The sequence below is a fragment of the Macrobrachium nipponense genome, chromosome 43 (genome assembly GCF_015104395.2).
Source record: "Macrobrachium nipponense isolate FS-2020 chromosome 43, ASM1510439v2, whole genome shotgun sequence".
Classification (NCBI taxonomy): Eukaryota; Metazoa; Arthropoda; class Malacostraca; order Decapoda; family Palaemonidae; genus Macrobrachium; species Macrobrachium nipponense.
This window is the reverse complement of record NC_061104.1, coordinates 42715713-42736163: the sequence shown is the minus strand read 5'-3', so window position 1 is coordinate 42736163 and position 20451 is coordinate 42715713.

The window sequence follows — 20451 nt, the reverse complement described above, 5'->3', positions numbered from 1 at the left end:
TGATAACAGCGGCACAAGATCAGGCCCTAAGAACCAGATATGTTCAAAGTATGATAGACGGAAATAACATCTCTCCCATATGTAGGAAGTGCAATACGAAAAATGAAACCATAAACCACATAGCAAGTGAATGCCCGGCACTTGCACAGAACCAGTACAAAAAGAGGCATGATTCAGTGGCAAAAGCCCTCCACTGGAGCCTGTGCAAGAAACATCAGCTACCTTGCAGTAATAAGTGGTACGAGCACCAACCTGAAGGAGTGATAGAAAACGATCAGGCAAAGATCCTCTGGGACTATGGTATCAGAACGGATAGGGTGATACGTGCAAACAGACCAGACGTGACGTTGATTGACAAAGTCCAAGAAGAAAGTATCACTCATTGATGTCGCAATACCATGGGACACCAGAGTTGAAGAGAAAGAGAGGGAAAAATGGATAAGTATCAAGATCTGAAAATAGAAAATAAGAAGGATATGGGATATGCCAGTGGAAATCGTACCCATAATCATAGGAGCACTAGGCACTCCCAACCCCATATCCTGAAAAGGAATCTAGAAAAACTAGAGGCTGAAGTAGCTCCGGGCCTCATGCAGAAGAGTGTGATCCTAGAAACGGCACACATAGTAAGAAAAGTGATGGACTCCTAAGGAAGCAGGATGCAACCCGGAACCCCACACTATAAATACCACCCAGTCGAATTGGAGGACTGTGATAGAGCAAAAAAAAAAAAAAAAAAAAAAAAAAAATAATAATAATAATAATCTATTTCAGCTCAGGCCCATGTACATGAAGTATCATTACAATGTAGAGGCATTGCAATAGACACACAATCTTGGATACACGAGATAAAATGATAAAAAGTGATATCCAGCTAGGGATCTTAGGTGGTTCCAGAAGTCAGATGTAGAATGGTAAATACGAAAAAGGGTAAAAGTAAATCTAAATAATAGTAATGTTAATGATGATATCAATAAAACAAGTCAAAAATAAGCATAAGTTTCTTCGCTGCAATGGAGTTTTCCGTACATCGTATAATGCTGTATGAAACTGCCAGACCTGTTGTGGCCAGTGTTTTGGCACATATAGTTGTGCCAGATGCACGATCATGGCTAAATGTAACCAAAAATAAAATATAAAACTGCTGAGGCTAGAGGGCTGCAATTTGGTATGTTTGATGATTGGAGGGTGGATGATCAACATACCAATTTGCAGCCCTCTAGCCTCAGCAGTTTTTAAGATCTTAGGGCGGACAGAAAGAGTGCGGACGGACAGACAAATAACCATCTCAATAGTTTTCTTTTACAGAAAACTATAAGCTGAATTAAAAAAAAAAAAAAAAAAAAAAAAATAACGACTGAACCCTTTTTCCTTTTTTTTATCTACAGTTTTTTTTTTTTATTTCTTATATTTTTTTTTTTACATCTTCCTGAGTTATTGTGGATTGAGTGACCGGAAAAGATTTCCCCTGACTTGATGTATACACAGTTTCCAATAAGTTTTCTTGGTGTTTGCAGAGGGCGTAATCCGTCATGAAGGGCCTTTTAGTGTGATCAAAGTGGTTATTGGAGTAGGGAGAGAAGTTCTTGCTACAGTCCTTTTGATTTCTGTATACATATATATATATATATATATATATATATATATATATATATATATATATATGTGTGTGTGTGTGTGTGTGTGTGTGTGTGTGTGTGTGTGTGTGTGCGCGCGCGCGCGCGCGTGTATAGAAACGATCAACACACACGTGTGGAACAGAAACGAATTTATGACTCACATCAGGATCGAACTCAGGTCTCGATCCTGACGGGAGTCAGATATATATATATATATATATAATATATATTCTATATATATATATATATATAATATATATATATCATAATAATTATATATAATTATTATGTGTGTGTGTGTGTGCGTCTATTACCCGTTGTTTTCGTGGATCAGGGTTATATGCTACCTCGCCTCACCAGCAAGAGACCCGAGACAGCTTCCATTGTAGGTAAACGTTTCCAGAATCCTGAAAAAATTACTTTATTTAGTTAGAATTATGTTTACGATAATCGTGTCGCCTTTAAATAGAGCGCATTTAACACCCTTCGAAATATTTGCATAGATATCCTAACCATGTTCGTTCACGGACTTTCATCTGGAGAAATGTTTCTGTGGCTTGTGCCTCGGTAATGGTACTATCTCTTTTTCAGTATGAATTTATTGGAACACATTTTGTTTCCTCCAAACGCGTCTAAATCTTGAAATTAACCTGTCCGGAGACGGTGGCTGGAGGAGTTATGGCCATTGCTTCGAGATTCAAGTGAACGTGTTAAGCTTGCATTTCGTTTGTAGGCCTGATGATGTCTTTAAAACCCTAATGCATGTTGAAGGGCAACATTTCCATTATGGAATATACAACTCCTTTTTCACATTGGTTTTTAATTTTAAGTTAATTAATGGGAAGTGGATGGAACTTTTTATGTGTACATTTTGAGCGTAAAAGTTTGTCTTCTACTAATTGTTTTATATATATAAGGACAAAGATAAAATTGGCTGTATCTAAATTTTGGGTGTAGAAGTTTGCCTTATACTGACACTTTATTTTCCTTTATTATCTGATTTTTAAGAGCTATTGCGTATTGACTTACTTGACAGCGCTGTCGAACTATGCTAAGTGTTTTCACGCGTGACATCGTAAATGAACCGAGATAAAAGATCTTTATTCTTACGCGTAATGTCACCTGTGTTCACATATTTTGGCGCAGGTAGATGGCTGTCACGCGAGGGATCATTACTGGTGGTTGGAATCATTCTCACTCTCTCTAGCTCAGGTACATTGTATTCTTAGCATGCGACATCATGTATGAGAACGCAGAGGTATTGAAGCTCGGATGGTAGTTAAAACCCTGAGAGTACAAAAAGAGAATTAGAGAAACTGTTACTAGATGCCCTGCTTTCAGTAGTAAGTGTAGACAGGATAAAAAATTGTCTAGATCTGTACCTAGATATAATTGCTTGTAGAAGCAAATATTTGGAGAGAACTGAATTTACAAAGCCTTTTTTTGAACTATGTCTCCCTGCTGAACCATAGCTAGATATTGAACTATCTAAAGGTGGGTACATAAAATAACTTCATGTAGTAACAAATCGATGATACTTACTCATGGTGAGAAAACTTACTGTCTACTGGTATTAATTTTTTCAAGCAAACATTTCTTGTTGCATGAACGTTTACAGGGATTTCTACACGATTTCTTATCAAATTATTGAGATGTGGCATGGTTATAGTACCCGAAATCAAGTTGGTATCTCTCCAAGTGTAATTTTGCAACTACAGTTTTCCTCCCAGATGTTACAGTAAGAAACATATAACCCTTTCTTACTTAAATTATCAAGGTATTTTTAGTTATGAAACTCAAATTCTGAGGAATAATTATTTTTATGTTAGTGTTAGGAACAATCGTTTGCCGATTGTTCCCTTGGTGGATTGTTGCCTCCTTTGTTTTTGTTTTTTTTTAATTGCTGGTTAGTTGACGTCTGGTGGATGGCGTCAAACTTGGTCAGTCAGGTCCTGGAGGGGAGAACAACCAGTCAGGTTCAGAGAGGCAGTCTTGGCAGCAGAGCAGCGGAGAGTATCTGAGGACGAGTTGGTAGTTGTATCAACCCTGTCGTGAACATCCAGGGGTCGAGGAGGACCTTCATACTGTATCTGAGGACGAGATGGTTGTTGTGTCAACTCTGTCTTGATCGTCCAGCATTCGAGGAGGATGTCCATATTGTCTCCGAGGACGAGGTGGTTGCCGTATCGGCTCTGTCTTGATCGTCCGGCATTGGACTGTTGTCCTCATTGTTTTGAGGAAGTGTTCCCGTTTTGCTTTGTGTAACATTATGCCGCTTCAGTGTTAATTCTCATTTATTATTATGTTGCTGTTTTTACATTTATTGTAATCTTCATTTTACTGCTTTTTAAATGTGTATGTGTATTATGCTGCCTGATTTTGTATATGTATTTATGTACTGCACTGCTTTTTCATTTATACCGTGGTCCTTTTGTATATATGATGTGGCTTTTGTTATATTAGTTATGCTGCTTATGAAATTGTTTGTTGAATTGTTCAAGAATCACTTAACTGGATCATTACTGTTGCTGCCTTTATTATTTAATTCATTGTGTATGTTTATTTTGTTTATCACTGGACCTGACTCACTTGTACATTTTGTATATAATAAACTAATTTTAAGGTAATTTTTTTTGGTTTTGTTATGCTCCTCCCTCCTTTGTTTGTCACCTGTCGTCAGTCACTACGGCCCAATTGCTTATTTTTAAGAACCTGTCGATCTCGAGAGTCGAGATCGTAATAGTTAGCAACATATATAGTTGTATACTCTATTGGAAATACACAGAAATATTCTTTTTCAGCGTCTTAGGAGAAACCTGTTGATAATTAGAAAGTTCATTATATAACGACGAAGTATATAATGGATATCTTTGGCCGAGTTAAAATAAAAAAAAGGAAAGAGAGAGAGAGAGAAGATGCATATCAAACATTTTATTGGCGAACTCTCCTTCACAATGTAAATGTTAATACTCGTGAACTGAAATTCGCCGTAGATTTGAGAGGGTACCGTAAGATGCACTGTAGGTATTACTTAATGTTCTAAGCAGCGTGCCTTCGGCTCTACCTGCAACCTCTTTCGTTTCTTTTACTGTACCTCCTTTCATATTCTCTTTATTCCATTTTAATTCCCACCCTCTCCTAACAATTGATCCAAAGTGTGACTGCGAGGTTTTACTCCGTTTACACTTTTCAAACCTTTCTTTACTGTCAATTTTCGTTTCAGCGCTGAATGACCTCATAGGTCCCAGTGCTTGGCCTTTGGCCGAAAACTCTATATTCAACAAACTGCAATTGTGGGCGAGTCTGAGTTTTCCAACATTTTTCATAACAGTGAGAAACGGCGCCTTCAGTCTTGACCGCGTGTAGATCATATTGCCTTGCAGACTTCAGTTCGGCTTCTGGTTATTGTTTTGTGATGCGAACTTCGTTATTTGTTTTTCCAGGCATCCGCGGGTGACCTCTCGGGCAGATATCATTACGAGAACCCTCATCCACCCAAGTTTCCTTCGATCTCCAAAGTTCTTCCCCAATGATTTTACGGATTTATTTAAAGACTATATGTATTTTTTGGTACGTTCTTGATCTTAATTTAAAGTTTTAATGAACGTTAACTAAATTAATGTTTGATTTTATGCGTCGAATGGCCTTAGTTGCCCCAGTACTTGGCATGAAAGCCTTTAATCTATAAATCGATCAGTCAATCTACGAAAAGGTTTTTTATTTCATTTTTTGTTTTTTAAATTTCCTGTTTACTGTGAAATCGCTAAACTGTAAGGAAAAAATTATTTATAGAATTTCTGTGACTATACCAGCTGAAGACGGAAGATGAAACGAAATATTGTCTTGGTGTTTCTTTAGTTCGTCTTTCACTGCGATCTGTTATACGTAGAAGTTTAACTATTAGAGTTATCGCTAAAGAACCATAGGAAGGATTACTCCCGCATGATTTTTATCTACAAGAATGACTTGCACCCGTTGCCACGGGAGACGCTAGATATTGCCCCAGTATGATAACATGTTACGAAAAGACGAAACTAGAAAAATAAACTACCTTAGAAAAAAAAATCTGTACTTTTTTTAACGTCTAATCTATTGTGATTTTTTACGAACATGCTAACTTAGAAAATGCAGCGTTGATTGTATTTATCAGAACATTATACTCCTCTATCTTTGAGTGCACATGCGTTCATAGAATACTTTCTGTCATTTGCTTTTGCCATAACTCTCCTTTTTAGTCCGTTCGGAAATAAGCAAAAATAGACGGAGCTGCGTCTATTTGGACATCCACGGGTAAGCGTATAGGGAAGTCCGTGAATTGCCTGGCATGAATGAATGAGTGAATGGCTACATCGAGCATTATTGCTCTTGGCGTTCGTGCGGCCTGGTCGCCTCGGCAGGATCGAATGACCGTTATTGACCTTTTCCAGCCCAGCTGCCATCGCATGGGTATGGGGATGTAAATAACCCACTCGAGTGACCCCGTTTTGTACGCACACACAACCCACAACGGCGTTGATGGCTGCGTATCAATATTAATGGAATGGCGATGGACGCAAGGGAAGATTTTATGGAGCGGGGCATTGGCGTAAAATATTGGTTAAAATATTAGGATTCCCGAGAGAGAGAGAGAGAGAGAATGTCGTCTCGACAGCTAAGAAATATTGGTGCTTGCATTTTGCCAGGGTCTCTGGTTGTTCGCCCGTTTTGATTGAATCTCTTGCTATTCCTTCACAGAAGGTTGCAGTTATTAGATTCTACTTTTAACCTTAAGGAGTTCACTAGACGCGCCCACACTGGTGTTGCCTGTTATAGATCTTTGTTCATGATGAGTAATATTAAAGAGACAAAGGATCACTTATTTGAATACGTGATCGGGAATGCATATGAGAAAGAAATCATTCCAGGTAAGACTTGCTGCTCTGCTTTAGATTTATAAGCTCATAAAACCACCTGGTGTAAATGTTCGGTTGGTAAGGAAAGATGAATTGAAACGGAAAATGACACACCGTAAACGAGACCATGAGATAGAATGAAGAGGGACACGAGGGAAGTACTCCAGTGAAATATCTTGGGACGTATTTCTTGGTAAGAGTGCAAGTCTATCCAGTCCATTGATTCTTCTTTGGCCCTGCGAGCTATTAGCCTTTTGTGACCTTCCTGAGGTAGGACATTTTTGAAATTATACACTGCGTTTTACCCGAAAGGTTAAAGGTTACTGAATAGCACTAGGTTGGTAGAGCTGTGTATTGATTTTAGGGCAAGTTCCAAGCTGATATGTTGGTGATAATGAGTTATGTTGATGATAACGAATGATCGCTATTGTAGTTCTTGTTATTTCGTTTTGATAACTGTTTGATCGGGGGAACTCGAGTGATATTACTCACCTGTTCAGTAGAAATCAATTTCTGCTTCACGGTGTGTGTTCAATTATTATAGCTTTTGAAGTTCTTTGTCGTTGTGTTTTTTACAACTGCATTTAACACTGGATGGAAAATGTTGATACGCAAAACTTTTCAATGCATATCTAATGTTGATGGCCGGTTTAGGTTCTTCAGTATATACTGGCATGTGTTGCGTATCTGTTGTCATATGAAAGACAGGTACGAGATATCCTTATTGAATGTCAGGCAACCTTGTATTGACAAATTTCCTTCGAACGAAGTCCTATTATCCCCCCTTTCATTCGTAGTGGTGTAGAGCAAAAACGTTTACTTTTCCGCCCTGAAAAGTTGTCAGAGGAACGGTTTTATCTGATGAATGTTGACACACCCGTTTAACATAGTTTGTAGATGTTCAATATCGTACGGGACGTAGAAGTTTGGAATTTAAACCAACACCCAATCCAAAAAAAAGTACGTTCGATATGTTTCAGTCGAGTCATGCCAAAATAGTTCTTGTTTTGCTTTACGCTTGTTAAGGAAGACTGCAATGTACTTTCGAACTGCAATGAATATGAAAAGCTGCAATTTTGAGGAGGACCCTGTATCTCACGGCCAGTTTCGGGGAAACATGATTTTGCTTAATAAAATCTTAGTTTTCCCAGATTTAATAAAGAATCTTGATGAATTGAGCTGGAACTTTTATTTGCTATTGAGAACAACATTCACTATACTCCGTTTTTTTCCATCTGTCCACCCGCCTGTGGTGTTTGCGTATGGTAACACTGCGTCCCGGGCTTTAGAATATTATGCTATGTGTAATTTTTAGGTAAGTAAAAGGATATCTGGGTGTACATTTGCAACTGAAAAGTGTTTTAATAATTTACTGTATGCGAATTACACCGTTAATATTCGAAATAGGATATTATTATAATTGTTGAATGTAAGCCGAATGTAACTATCTAAAGCCCGGGACGCAGTGTTACCATACGCAAACACCACAGGCGGGTGGACAGATGGAAAAAAAACGAGTATAGTTTTCAAGATTCTCAGTAACCATTTAATGGTTAAACGAAAAGAATTAAGGGCATTGTCACTTTTTTTTTTATACCTAATGCCAAAAATATTGATAGAAAAGAGCTATGCATCTCATTTTCATCATTACAGGATATAGGAGAAATAGGCGGAAACTGTAAATTAATTGTTCGGGAATGCTTGCCTCCCAATTTATTAGGGAGTTATTTCTAAAGCTGTTTACAAGCCTGCCATATGGTGAGTTTTAAGTGGCACTGCCTAGGGCTCTTGTGGTATTATTATTATTAATTATTATTATTATTATTATTATTATTATTATTATTATTTCAGTAAATGAAACCTATGCACATGGAACAAGCACATAGGGGCATTGACTTGAAATTCAAGCTTCCAAAGTATATTTGTTTCAACCTCCCACCGGAGACCCCATACTCTGCCGCAGTAACTGATCATAATACAGAACCAGTGATTTTTCACCGCCCTTTGGGGAAACACGAATTCGCAACGTCTGAGTGGCATACCACGACGCTAACCACTATGCCAGCTAGAGAGAGAGAGAGAGAGAGAGAGAAAGAAAGTTTCTTGGCTATGAAATCAACCCTTATACATTCCCTTATACTGAGGCTTCACACCATTATTTTCAGATTTAACATCTGAAACATTTAAAAAATCCAGTTTAATCTTTCAAGAATGGGTCGCAAGTTTATGGAGTTCAGCCTCGATCACCATTTGAAGTATTCCTCGGAAGAAGACCTGGCGGCAACAGCAGCAGCAGGCAGCACCCAACGCCAACAACACAATATGCAGAAGTTTCAGCCGCGAGAAATTCGCCGAAGTTAGATTGCTGGGTTGTTCTTGCTGGAAGGGAGGGAGTCTCTCTCTCTCTCTCTCTCTCTCTCTCTCTCTCTCTCTCTCTCTCTCAAGTCCACGCTGCTCGGCTGGGAATCGAAACCTAAGAGGGACTTGACTTACGCATCATCACTCCTACACTAACTGCAAAAGGGTGAAAAGGAGGAGGCTCATCAGGTGCTTCGGTTCGATTGTCACAGCCAGCCATCATGGCCGTCATTTCCTTTGATGATCCTCACCTTAGAAATAGCATTATTCAGACCATTGCGAATTATACCCAACAGCTGACTATATCAAAGACGTCGTCGGCTTGAGCACGTGGAAATGAGATTCTAGTAGCCGGTCGGGGATGGGGAGGTGGGGGAGTTAGATTCTGGCTATGGATGACTGGGTAAGATGAAAGTGAAAGAGGAGTGGAAGGTGTGAAGGTGGAAGAAGAAGAAGAAGGGAGATTGGAGATGGGAGTACGTTGGTGTGAAATAAGAAAGGGCAGGAGGACTTGACTTATTGATCATCTGTCAGAAAGGTCGGAGGGCAGATAAACGAGTGGTTGTGGGAGTTTGATGCAAGAGATGTTGAGGGAAATTAATGTGGGAGGGGTCGAGGGGAAATTGGAGTGGGGAATTTTAGTTAACATCTCGTAGTTAATTGAATAGCGGTGAGATTAATGTCAGGGGGGGAAGGGGGTGACGTAAATGAAGTGGCTTGTGCAAGGGTTTAGAAGAGTGCATTGAGAGACTCGCCTTTTAAATGAATGAAAGTGATAAATATCTGTAATTGTATTACGAAATTCAATTTCTAATTAACTGACATTTTTTATGAGTTAGTAATTATATATTTCCTATAGCAAATAAGTTCAGGATATATATATGATGGGGTATATATATATATATAAATATATATATATATATATATAACCTGAAATGTGTTTGGTATAGGAATGCATATATATATATATATATATTATATATTTATATATATAGTTATATTGAATGTATTCAAATAAATGGTAAGTATGAGACTTACGAGTTTGGCTTTTTTGGCCTTGTTTTTTTATGTCTTCTAAAATTGATAAAAGCCCCAGAATGAATGTATTAATGTGATTTTTATAGAGGATAAATGAATAGATATGACAACTGCATGAGGTATGTGAGTAAATAACAGTAAATAATGGGATGCTTACAAGCTTATTAGATGCGTTCTGAAATTTTCACCCTCGAGTTTTCAGCATGCTGGCATTATGTATATTAATATGGAGTTGATCAACCATATTTAAGAGAAATTCGACGGTTTGGTCGCGATAATAATTGATATTCAGGTGCTTCAGCAATTATAATTAGTGTCTTGTTAGAAGGTGAAGGTATTTGAAAAGAAAGCAAGGTGTAGCAAGGTTTTGTACTGACCCTTTCTTCTGTTAGTCAGCTACTCCAATTTCCAATCTTTTCTTGATCGAAATGACGAAAAAAGTAGGAATAACTTACAAAAGTTACAGAAATACTGAACAAAGTATAGAAGTTAATCTGACTCTTAAGAAACGGGTGCCCTAGAATGCTAATTAAAAAGGGTATAGATTCCGTTTAATATTATATAGTATTATTTTTATTGCTTTTGCCGAGGGAGTTTGGTTTCTGTTTCAGTCTCTCATTTTGTTTGTCCGCTGATTCATCAGTTTATTAGCAGATTTTTAACGAAAATTGTACTCTAAAGGTGGGCCTCGTGACTTGCAATAAACGAAGAGAATAAATTTTGTAGATAGATTAATATTTTGATTGATGTGGAGAAGTGACCTGCGGAGTCGACTGCTCCTGAGTTGGGGAGGGTTTGAGGTCTCCGAATGCAATTGCTTATATTTATTTATTTATTTATTTAATTTATTAGTATTGTTGTAACGAAAATGAATATGAAAGAAACAACATGGGTGAGTAGTCGTGTAGAATAACGAACAAAACGAGTCATTTCCATTTTCTTATGATTATTAACCCTAGTGTCTTCTTTTCCTGGAGGTAAGGAGGGAACAGTCGGGGGAAAATTGGTTTGCAGCCGGATAGATCGTTTTCGTGTTAACCCCCGAAACGTGCGGTTACGTTGTTGGTAACGATAAGCCGCGACGGTAAAGCGGACGTTTGGAAGGGAAGCCGCTTTGCTCTGTAAAAGTGATTTAATCTCCTTTCACCCCCTTCCATAGTTTGTTCTGTTGTGAGCAGGTATCCAGATCTTGTAACGTTTGCATGTTGGTGGGAATGAAAGGACTTTTTCGTATTTTGCGCGCAGATGTTATTTTGTGCGGGGTGGTTTATTTACAATACATTTCTGTCCCCGTAGGGGGTTAGTGCCGTTATTGCACCTCACTTGGTGCTCTGTTGGCATTCCTTAAGGGTCTTTGCAGCGTCCCTTCGGCCCCTAGCTGCAATCTCTTGCATTCCTATCACTGTAGTTCCTTAAATATTCTCTTCCTTCCATCTGACTTTCCACCCTCTCTAACAGTTGTTTCGTAGTGTAACTGCGAGGTTTTCTTCATGTTACGCATTTCAAACCTTCTTGCAGTCGATTTCCCTTTCTCCTCGGAATGACCTCATAGGTGGTCCCAGCACTTGGCCTTTGGCCTAAATTCTATTTTCTGTTCTGCTCTATTCCAATGAATATTTGTGAACTAGAAGTATATTGTTTGAGCTTCTATCTTATCATATGATTTTGGAACCTTTTTTTATTCCATCACTAAATATTGTTATTAATTTAATTCAAGTTGATGAGATCTTGCGAGGTATTAAATTTGGAATTGTCTTCGTTGGGTGAATTAAGCTTTTTTCCAAGATAATTGGCAAAGCGTAGAATTATCAAGATAGTTCAACTTGTGTTTGATATTTTTCCCCTCCTTGATCTATACTTTATTGACTGTTATTGTTCCTTGTTTATCCGCAGCAAATAGTCCTGGGGTTTCATCGCTTTCATCTGTTTAATCTTCTTGTAATTTTGTTTGCCTTTCACTTATTGACAGATCTACTGATTTTATTTCCTTCAAGCAGGATCTCAGCATTTAGGAAACTGGTCGTTTGACATTTTCTCCACGATTTTTACCTTGTTCGTGATTGGTTCAGGGCCGATTATGCACTCACTTGTTTGTGTCCCGTTGTTAGCCCATCGGTCGTCCCACCACTGGATTTGCGGGTTGTTTAGTGGTTTTGGGTTCCCCTTGTCGCTTACTCGGGGAGTAAGCATATAAGCTACTTTGTTGTTGTTGTTGTTGATGGGGTGTAGGAAAGCCCTGTGGAAAAGCTTCAACAGATCTGAAATAGGTGTTTCGCGTTGAGTTAAAGGCACAGGAGTTTTAGGAAAGGATATTTTTGATTTATTTATTAGAATGAAGATGTAAAAAATAAATGATGCGCATGTTAGACAGTAAAGCAAATATATTTATAATAATTAAACATAGCGTATTTATTTTCATTTTCGTTGGTGAAACAACGCGCTATTTGACCGTAGTAAGTCTGCTTCATCCTAGCTTTTTGGAAGGTACTACTTGGCAGCAGAAAGAAAATTAAAAGTGAAACATTTTTTACATTTCTACGCGAAAATTGAAAGGCTCGATGCAACTACTACACCATTTGAAGATTAAATTTTCTTTTTGATAAGCGTTTTCTTTTTGCAAATGCTTGTTAGAGAAACTTTTATATTTTTTCTAAATAGTTTGACAACATTCTTATTAAAAGCAAGTTGAGATATGGTTCTACTTACTGCGTAACGATACTTTTCCCTCAAAATTAGATTCAGTATTTCTTTTTGAAAAAGTTGGACTGTGATGCTTACTTCGTGTAGACAGTAGTTGATTATTACTGCGTTAGCGGCCTAAGCATTTGATGTAAACAGAAAATGTGTTTTCGTGGCAGCGGTAATGTAGGTTATCTGTCTTAAGATTTTTATGTGCCGTCACCGGTTGCCCATAAGCGTTTATTTCATGGTGGCTCTTGGTCATCGTCAACAGCACCCAAGGGACGAGAATTCTTATGAGAAACTGCTTTTGCTCAGTAGACCACCGCGGATTAGATATATAAAAGCGCCATTTTAGGGTGATTTGTTGGTCTGGTACTTGAGAGCCTTTGCACCTCAATTTTCGCCTACTCGGGGAGTAAGCCTACAAACTATTTTGTCGTTGTTGTTGTTCTTAAGGGGTAGGAAAGGTCTATGGAAGAGCTTAGAAAGGTCTGAAAAAGTTGTTCCACATTGAGTTAAAGATACAAGAATTTTAGGTTAGGATATTTGTGATTTATTTATTAGAATGAATATGTAAAAAAAAATAAATAATGTGCATGTTAAACAATACAGAGATATTTCTAATAAAATATTGCATATTTAGTTAAATTTTGTTGGTGAAACAAGGCTCAATTTGACCGTAGGTTGTAGCACGTTTTAATTTACTTTAAAAATTAGGACTGTAATATTTACGACTTATGCGTGGAGGGAAAATCTTGCACACGTCCCCAGTAAGCTGGAGGTAGGATCACACCTTGTTTTTTTCTAGTTGTTTGTATGATTATTTTGAAAATTTTATTCATGAGGATGATTATGGTAACGCTGGTGATATAAATGCAATTTTGTTCCACTAATGATTACGATAACGATAATCGCAATGGAAAAATAAGGGTATTATACTTTTATTTATAGGTAGATAAAAATACATTCTAAGTACATAAGTTTAATTATTTCGGTTTTACATTGCCTTTAAATTTCCCTCTTTGATGGGATGCTATATTTACTTTCTGAATGCTTTTGGCTGCGTTCTTAGGAGACCAGCTGAACTTAACCGTGTGATCATCTTGTTGAGTTTTTGTGAATCTTTATTCCGTTAAGGGCATACAACACTACTTCTCTGTCAAGTTTCTCCGTTCATTCACCGCTCAAGAAAGGACAGATGTTCTCTTATACTGCATCTCCGTTCATATTCCCTTGCTTCCATCTTACTTTCCTTAACCCTCTTCTAACAATTGATTCGGAGTGCAACTGCCAGGTTTTCCTCCTGTTCCACCTTTCAAACCTTTTACTCTCAATTTCCTTTTCAGCACTGAATGACCTCGTAGGTCCCAGTGTTTGGGCTTTTGGCGTTATTTCTATATTGAATTCAATTCCAAAGGATAGGTTGACTGCATTGTAGCTGATGTTTGATGGTAATTCGTTTAAAAAAAATGATTATAAATGAAGTACAGAATGTTTAGAAATGGTACAAATTGGATTTCTTTTTTTTAGAAATGACACAGATTCAAGAAAAGAGAAAATTATGGTGTTAATATAAAACCTCCATAAGTTAAATATCTCTTAGTTTAACCTGACCACTGAGCTGATTAAAAGCTCTCCTAAAACTAGCCCGAAGGATTAGATATTTTTACGTGGCTAGGATCCAATTGGTTACCTAGCAACGGGACTTACTGCAGCTTATTGCAAATCATTAGCAATCCGTTTCTCATGGAAAAGAAAGCTCTTTAGTGTAACGTGTGTTAATCCTTGGTTGATACTGTGTGACGACTGCACAGCCAAAGTGGGGGAGGGGCGGGGGGAGATGAACCGTTTGCCTCTCTCTATTCTCTACGTTCCCCCAACTCGGTGTTAAGTGTAGTAAATCACAAGAGTAATCGGCCTCCCAGTTAAGACATAGATCTGTGTTTTTTCGGTGGCCATGAGGCACTCGATTTTGCACTTCGAGATTGAACACATTTCAAAATTTTGCATTTGCTTTTGCTAGTTCAGTGACATAACTATCATTATACCACTTTCCTTTTTCATTTTTGCGTATTTGTGTCTTCTCAGTTATATTTGCTTCTTCTTCGAATGCGGTCATTGCCCAAAATACATATGTTCTTGCTTTTAATATGCTCATGTCATCCGTACCATTGCACTAATGGATGTCAGGGAAAAGGAGTATTGTTGGAAGGGTACAAATAATTGAATTATGCATTAACCTCATAAATGGTTCCTGCATCGAGGAAGATAAGACAGGTGTAAGGGTAATTAATTAGCTACGAGAGAGAGAGAGAGAGAGAGAGAGAGAGAGAGAGAGAGAGAGAGAGAGAGAGAGAGAGAGAGAGAGAGCAGGGGGCTTGGGGGCTTGTGCCTGGAGGCCGAGAATTAATGGGACATATCCCTTAAAGATGTTTAATCTACGATTGGGACTAATGGGCGGTCCCTCGAGGGCCTTGATTCAGGGAGGAAAATGCATTATGGAGTCGTTCCATCAGCAAATGAGCCAACTTTCCTTCCCTTAATGATTCATAGGTTGTACCTCTCACATAGGAGGGGGAGGAGGAGGCGGAGAAAGTGCAGCCTCCCAGCAACTCCCATTACAACCTTCGGTTTTCATTTTTCTTCACCAGCGAATTTCGAATTTCGGGTTAACTCTCGTTTTCAGTTCATTCCATTATTCATCTTAGAATAAAGCTTGAAACGTCATGTCTGTCGTGCCTTTCTGGCTCTTAATGATTGACGAGTTTGTTGATACGCTATGCGCGCTGGAACCCGGAGCTGCTGTCTCCCCTACCTACCACACCTCCACCCGGGGCGACAAATAGGTTAGCAGGGTGTGGGTGGGTGTGTCATGTCTCCCCCTTACTGTCACCCGGGGGAGGACAAACTAGAAAAATCCGCTCGACTTTTATTATTATTATTGATGCTTTGAGTTGGAGTTATTGTAGTATTTTATAGCAGTTTCAAAAAATTACTCATCATTACCCTCTAGGTAAATGTCCTTGTTTTTTCATGTCAGATTATAAATAGTTGTACCTTCTTTTAACACTGTTTGATAACTGATAAATATATTTTCTTAATCTGGGCAGTCTGCTGTGTTCAATCATAATTTTTTCTATAATTTCGGTATTATCGTGACTTGTCTCTCTTCTTCTGTTAATAAAAAGGAAGATTTTCTTTGTCAGTTTGGGGAACATGTCGGTCGATCATTATCTCTTGGAATTCTGGATTCTGTATGTTAGTCGATTGGAAATTTAGAATTCTGAATTATTCTCAGTTGCTTTCTTCTTGGAATTTGCAAATATAGTATATTTCAGTTTTTCTCCTTTGTAGCCCTTTCTGCAAACGTTTATCGATGTTTTTGAAACCATGGAAATAAATCACACCTGCCTTTATGAATTTACAAATATAACTTACCGATATTTTATCGTTAAAGGCAGATGAAGATTTTGTTACAGATATTATCGCTTCCGCCCCGTTGTGCGGCGGCCGTGGGAGGAAGCGGTTAGAATTAAGTTTTTCCGAAACTGTCATTTGTTTCCGGTAAAGAATCGATTCCGCGTCACATCCAGCAGCGTGTTGTAACGCAGGGAGATGAAGAGGACGATTTCGGGGGCTCCCTGGAATACAAATAGGAGAGAAAGAGAGACCTAAAGGTGCGATCAAAACATATCGGAAATCTTTTCGGATTCCCGAAGAAGCGAAAAAAGAAAGAAAGAAAAAAAGGGACAAAGGTCGTTGGATCTCGCTCTTGATGATGGCGGCTCTAATGGCCGTCGGATATTCGACGAGAAATGTTTTGCTTATACTGAAGTATTTTGAGGATTATTTTTTTTTAGTTTCTCGTTGTCACAAAGTTATTTCTCGCATTATTATAGATAATATTAACAGGTATTATCAGTAGCATTTATTTAGAATAAGTGGAATACAGGTTTTACAGACAATCCAGTCACAGTACGAGGCAATAATTATTCATACATTAATATGTATTATTAAGACACATATTTATATGTACTATGTATTAATATATGTGTTAACAATCATTGCCTCGTCTGTGACCGGATTGCCTATTAATACTGTTTTCCACTATCTTCAATTAATGCTACTGATAATACCTGTTTTTATTATCATATTTATTATCTATAATAATGGGAGAAATGATAATACTTAAAAATAGGGATTTATGGTGAAAGGAGATATTCGACGTTGATCATATAGAATTAGACTTACCGAGAAATTTTGGGCAAAATAGTATTATAAAAGATTTAAAATAGTATTATAAAAGATTTATAATTATTTCGCTTCTTGTGGTTCTTAAGTGTATTTTTTTTTTATTTGTCAACTCGATACATTAACTCCCTTCCTGCAAGGAATGTGACAAGTTCTGAACTATAGGTTAGTGAAGGAAGGGCGCCTTTGTAAATTCATTGATTGGTATCAATTGCGTCCTCAATACTTTTTCTTCTAGGTAAATTATTTTCTTAATATAAATACATTTGTTAGAATTTGATGTGTTTGCTTGCTGATGCATTGCCACTGCTTGAAGAAAATGATGTATTATTATTATTATTATTATTATTATTATTATTATTATTTTATTATTATTATTATTATTATTATTATTATTATAAATTTCTATACCACTTGCAAATGAAAAGGTCCGGCTGAAATTATTAACAAAATAAATGCGTTGGTTTTTCAGTGATTGTAAATTAATTTGATTATTTTTACAGGCGTTGTTCCCGTCCTTCAATCATTATTGTGCATTTCTCTTGTCCTTTGTTAGAATTTGATTAATTAAGTTTTTATGAGATCAAGAAAACCAGATACTTCATTACCGAAATTAATTAACATACGTAAACTAATATTTCTGCTCACATTTTCTGTTTTAATAAACCTCACTTTACTTATAACGTATTGCTACAGGTACAGCTATTGGATAATATTCAAACAAGCCTTTCCCTCAACTGCAAAAGATTGTCGTTCCTTTCTATAGATTATGTGACTGTAAAGGATTTTTTTTTATCTATCAACGGAAAACCTTGTATAAATTACTTATGATCCTATCGGTATTCTGGTTTTGCTATAAACCCTTTTAAGTGGACAGGTCTTTCGCATCCTTCATTATCAAGCCTCACCCTCGTTCCGTTGCTGTTTCTTTTCTTCGGGCCTGGGCTAGAAAAAACTGTCAGAATACCCGTCCACAGACCTCTGCTGTTTGAGGAAATCATCACATTAAAGTTTGACAGATCATGTATCCCTCTACCTTTCTATGATAATAAAATCCGACTGAATCTTTTTATATGTCACAGACTAATGTCATTGATTTATTACGGTGTTTATGTCAGGCATTTTCAAAGAAGCCTTTAACATACCGTGAGAAGGCTAGTAAATTATATTGCGTTTTCGTAGTTATAAAAGGCACATACGGCAGAAGAACATTACTGAAATAATTTGACGTTTCCGAAGCTGGCAAAGGTCGCTGTACCTGCTGGAGTTGGTGATTGCTGACTGATCGAAGCCCTAAAATCTGAACGTGGCGCCAAAGGTCACCTAATCATCGTATAGTGTTATTCAAGATGCCCTTATAGAAGCGCGTAGAGGTAAAAGGTTAGTGAAGTATTTCACGGAGAGACTTTCGAGACCCAATATTTGAATGTAGGGCCTGAGAAGGTCGGTGCATTGTATCCGGCATTTCCGGTCTCCCATAGGGAAACGCAATGCAGATGGAAAAGGTTACTGAGGAGTTTTTATTTCTTTGTTGCCTTTAGGGTGGAGTACAGAGAGATGATTACAGTTTTGCTTACTCGGGAAGTAAGCCTACAAACTACTTTGTTGCTGTTGTTGTTGGGGAAGGGGGGGGGGTGCTAGGAAACCCTAAAAGGTTCTGAAAATGCGTTTCGCGTTGAGTTAAAGATAGAGGAATTTTCGGGTAGGATATTTATGATTTATTTATTAGAATGAAAATGTACAACATAAATAATGTGCATGTTAAACAGTACAGAACAATTATTTCTAATAGAATATGGCGTATTTATTCTCATTTTCGTTGGTGAAACCACACTATTTGACTAGATTTTAGCACGCGCCCCGAGTAAACTGAATGTCTGATCACGCCTTGTTGGTTTCTCCAAGCCAGAGTCAGATGCTTTACCCAGACAGACAGACAGACAAACATTATTAAGATAAGTACGTATTAGTTATGTTTGACAAAGCATCAAGTTAGAGCCAAACCTTTTTGTTGGCTCATGTCAAAGAGGAAAGCTTTTTTGACGAGCTCCCTCGAGGGTTTTCAAGTGTAAGAATGATTAAAGGATAATCCTTCATTGAGATTTTGTGTCATTAATTTAGAACCCTTTATGGAATAAAGACTAATCTGTTTGTTCGGTAATGCGGGATTGATTTATGCGATCATCTGACTCATGTAATTTTTCCACTTGGATATAAAGCGCTTGTTTTTATTTATGTTTCTAAAATTATTTCATTTCTTTTTATGGGGCGAATTTTCTCTCGAGAATGGAATTCCAGTCTTATAATTGAGTGGTTCTCTCTCTCTCTCTCTCTCTCTCTCTCTCTCCTCTCTCTCTCTGGCTATACGATGTCCATCACAATATATCAAGAAAAATTTTTAATAAATACAAAGAAAAGCAAACTAAGTAAGATAAATATTATGGGTAAGTTTTGTTTTTATATAATTTTTTCGAAAATCGCCAAAAACTCATTTCTGGGTATCCTGTGTAAATGAAAATATTTCCTTCGAATTCGATTTCCTCTTGTAACTGGAGAGTGCGGAGAGCTGAAAGCTAGCAAAATAAGTCGGCAAAGGAATTTAGGTATTGAATGGAGGAGCTGTTTGGTTTTTGGTAGCAATTTTGTTTTTCGAGGAAAAAACTGGAGAATGCGCCCACCCTCTGACATTCGGCAGAATTTTGTTGGTTGCATTTACTTAGCGACGACAAAACTGAATTGTTCCTACTGTTTTTTTTTTCTTTTTTACATTTAAATAGATGCATATATATATTTTATATATATATATATATATATATATATATATATATATATATATATATATATATATATATGCAATTGAGATTTTACACAGTTCTTAGGTCCGCGACAATTTGGTTTAGGAACACCGGAAAATTGTGTAAATTTTTCTTTTTTTTTTTTTTTTTTCTTTTTTTTTTTTTACCTCACAATGTTTTATTTCTATTATTATTATTATTATTATTATTACTTTAATTATTATTATTATTATTATTATTATTATTATTATTTTCTGTCCGAGAAATTGATACTACTTTATCCGAGATCCCATCGCACCACCTTCTATCTACCCAAGTGCAAAAGTGGCCCGCACAATAAAATGGAAAGAGAAGGTGAAGAAGTTGACACAAGCAAATCCCACGGTGATATTCAGCATTTCTTGACTGCGTCCCCTTGCTCATTTCACTCGGGTCACAAGCGAAAACACCGGCCTCTTCCGTTCTTAAATGAGGTAAAAACAAAAGTTCTCATATAAATATATAATATATGGTGAGAAGGGCCTCGTAGTTTTTATTGCCTTCTATATTTCTCCTCAAATAAAGGAAACTGAATGAATTTATTTACCACTTGGTGAAATTAGTAATCGCAGTTTGCTTTCAGAATGTGAAGCTTTGGTGGACAGTTATAACCTTTGTTTTTTTAAGGTTTAAGATATTTCTTTAGAAATCAGGTTCCTTTTACCTTGAAATAGGAAACGTTTGAAGGACGTCAGAGATTTGTCCTTTATTTCATTTTGCTTTTTCATAGTTAATTGTGTCTGTCAGTCCTGTTGTTGTTTGAATAACCTGTAGTCG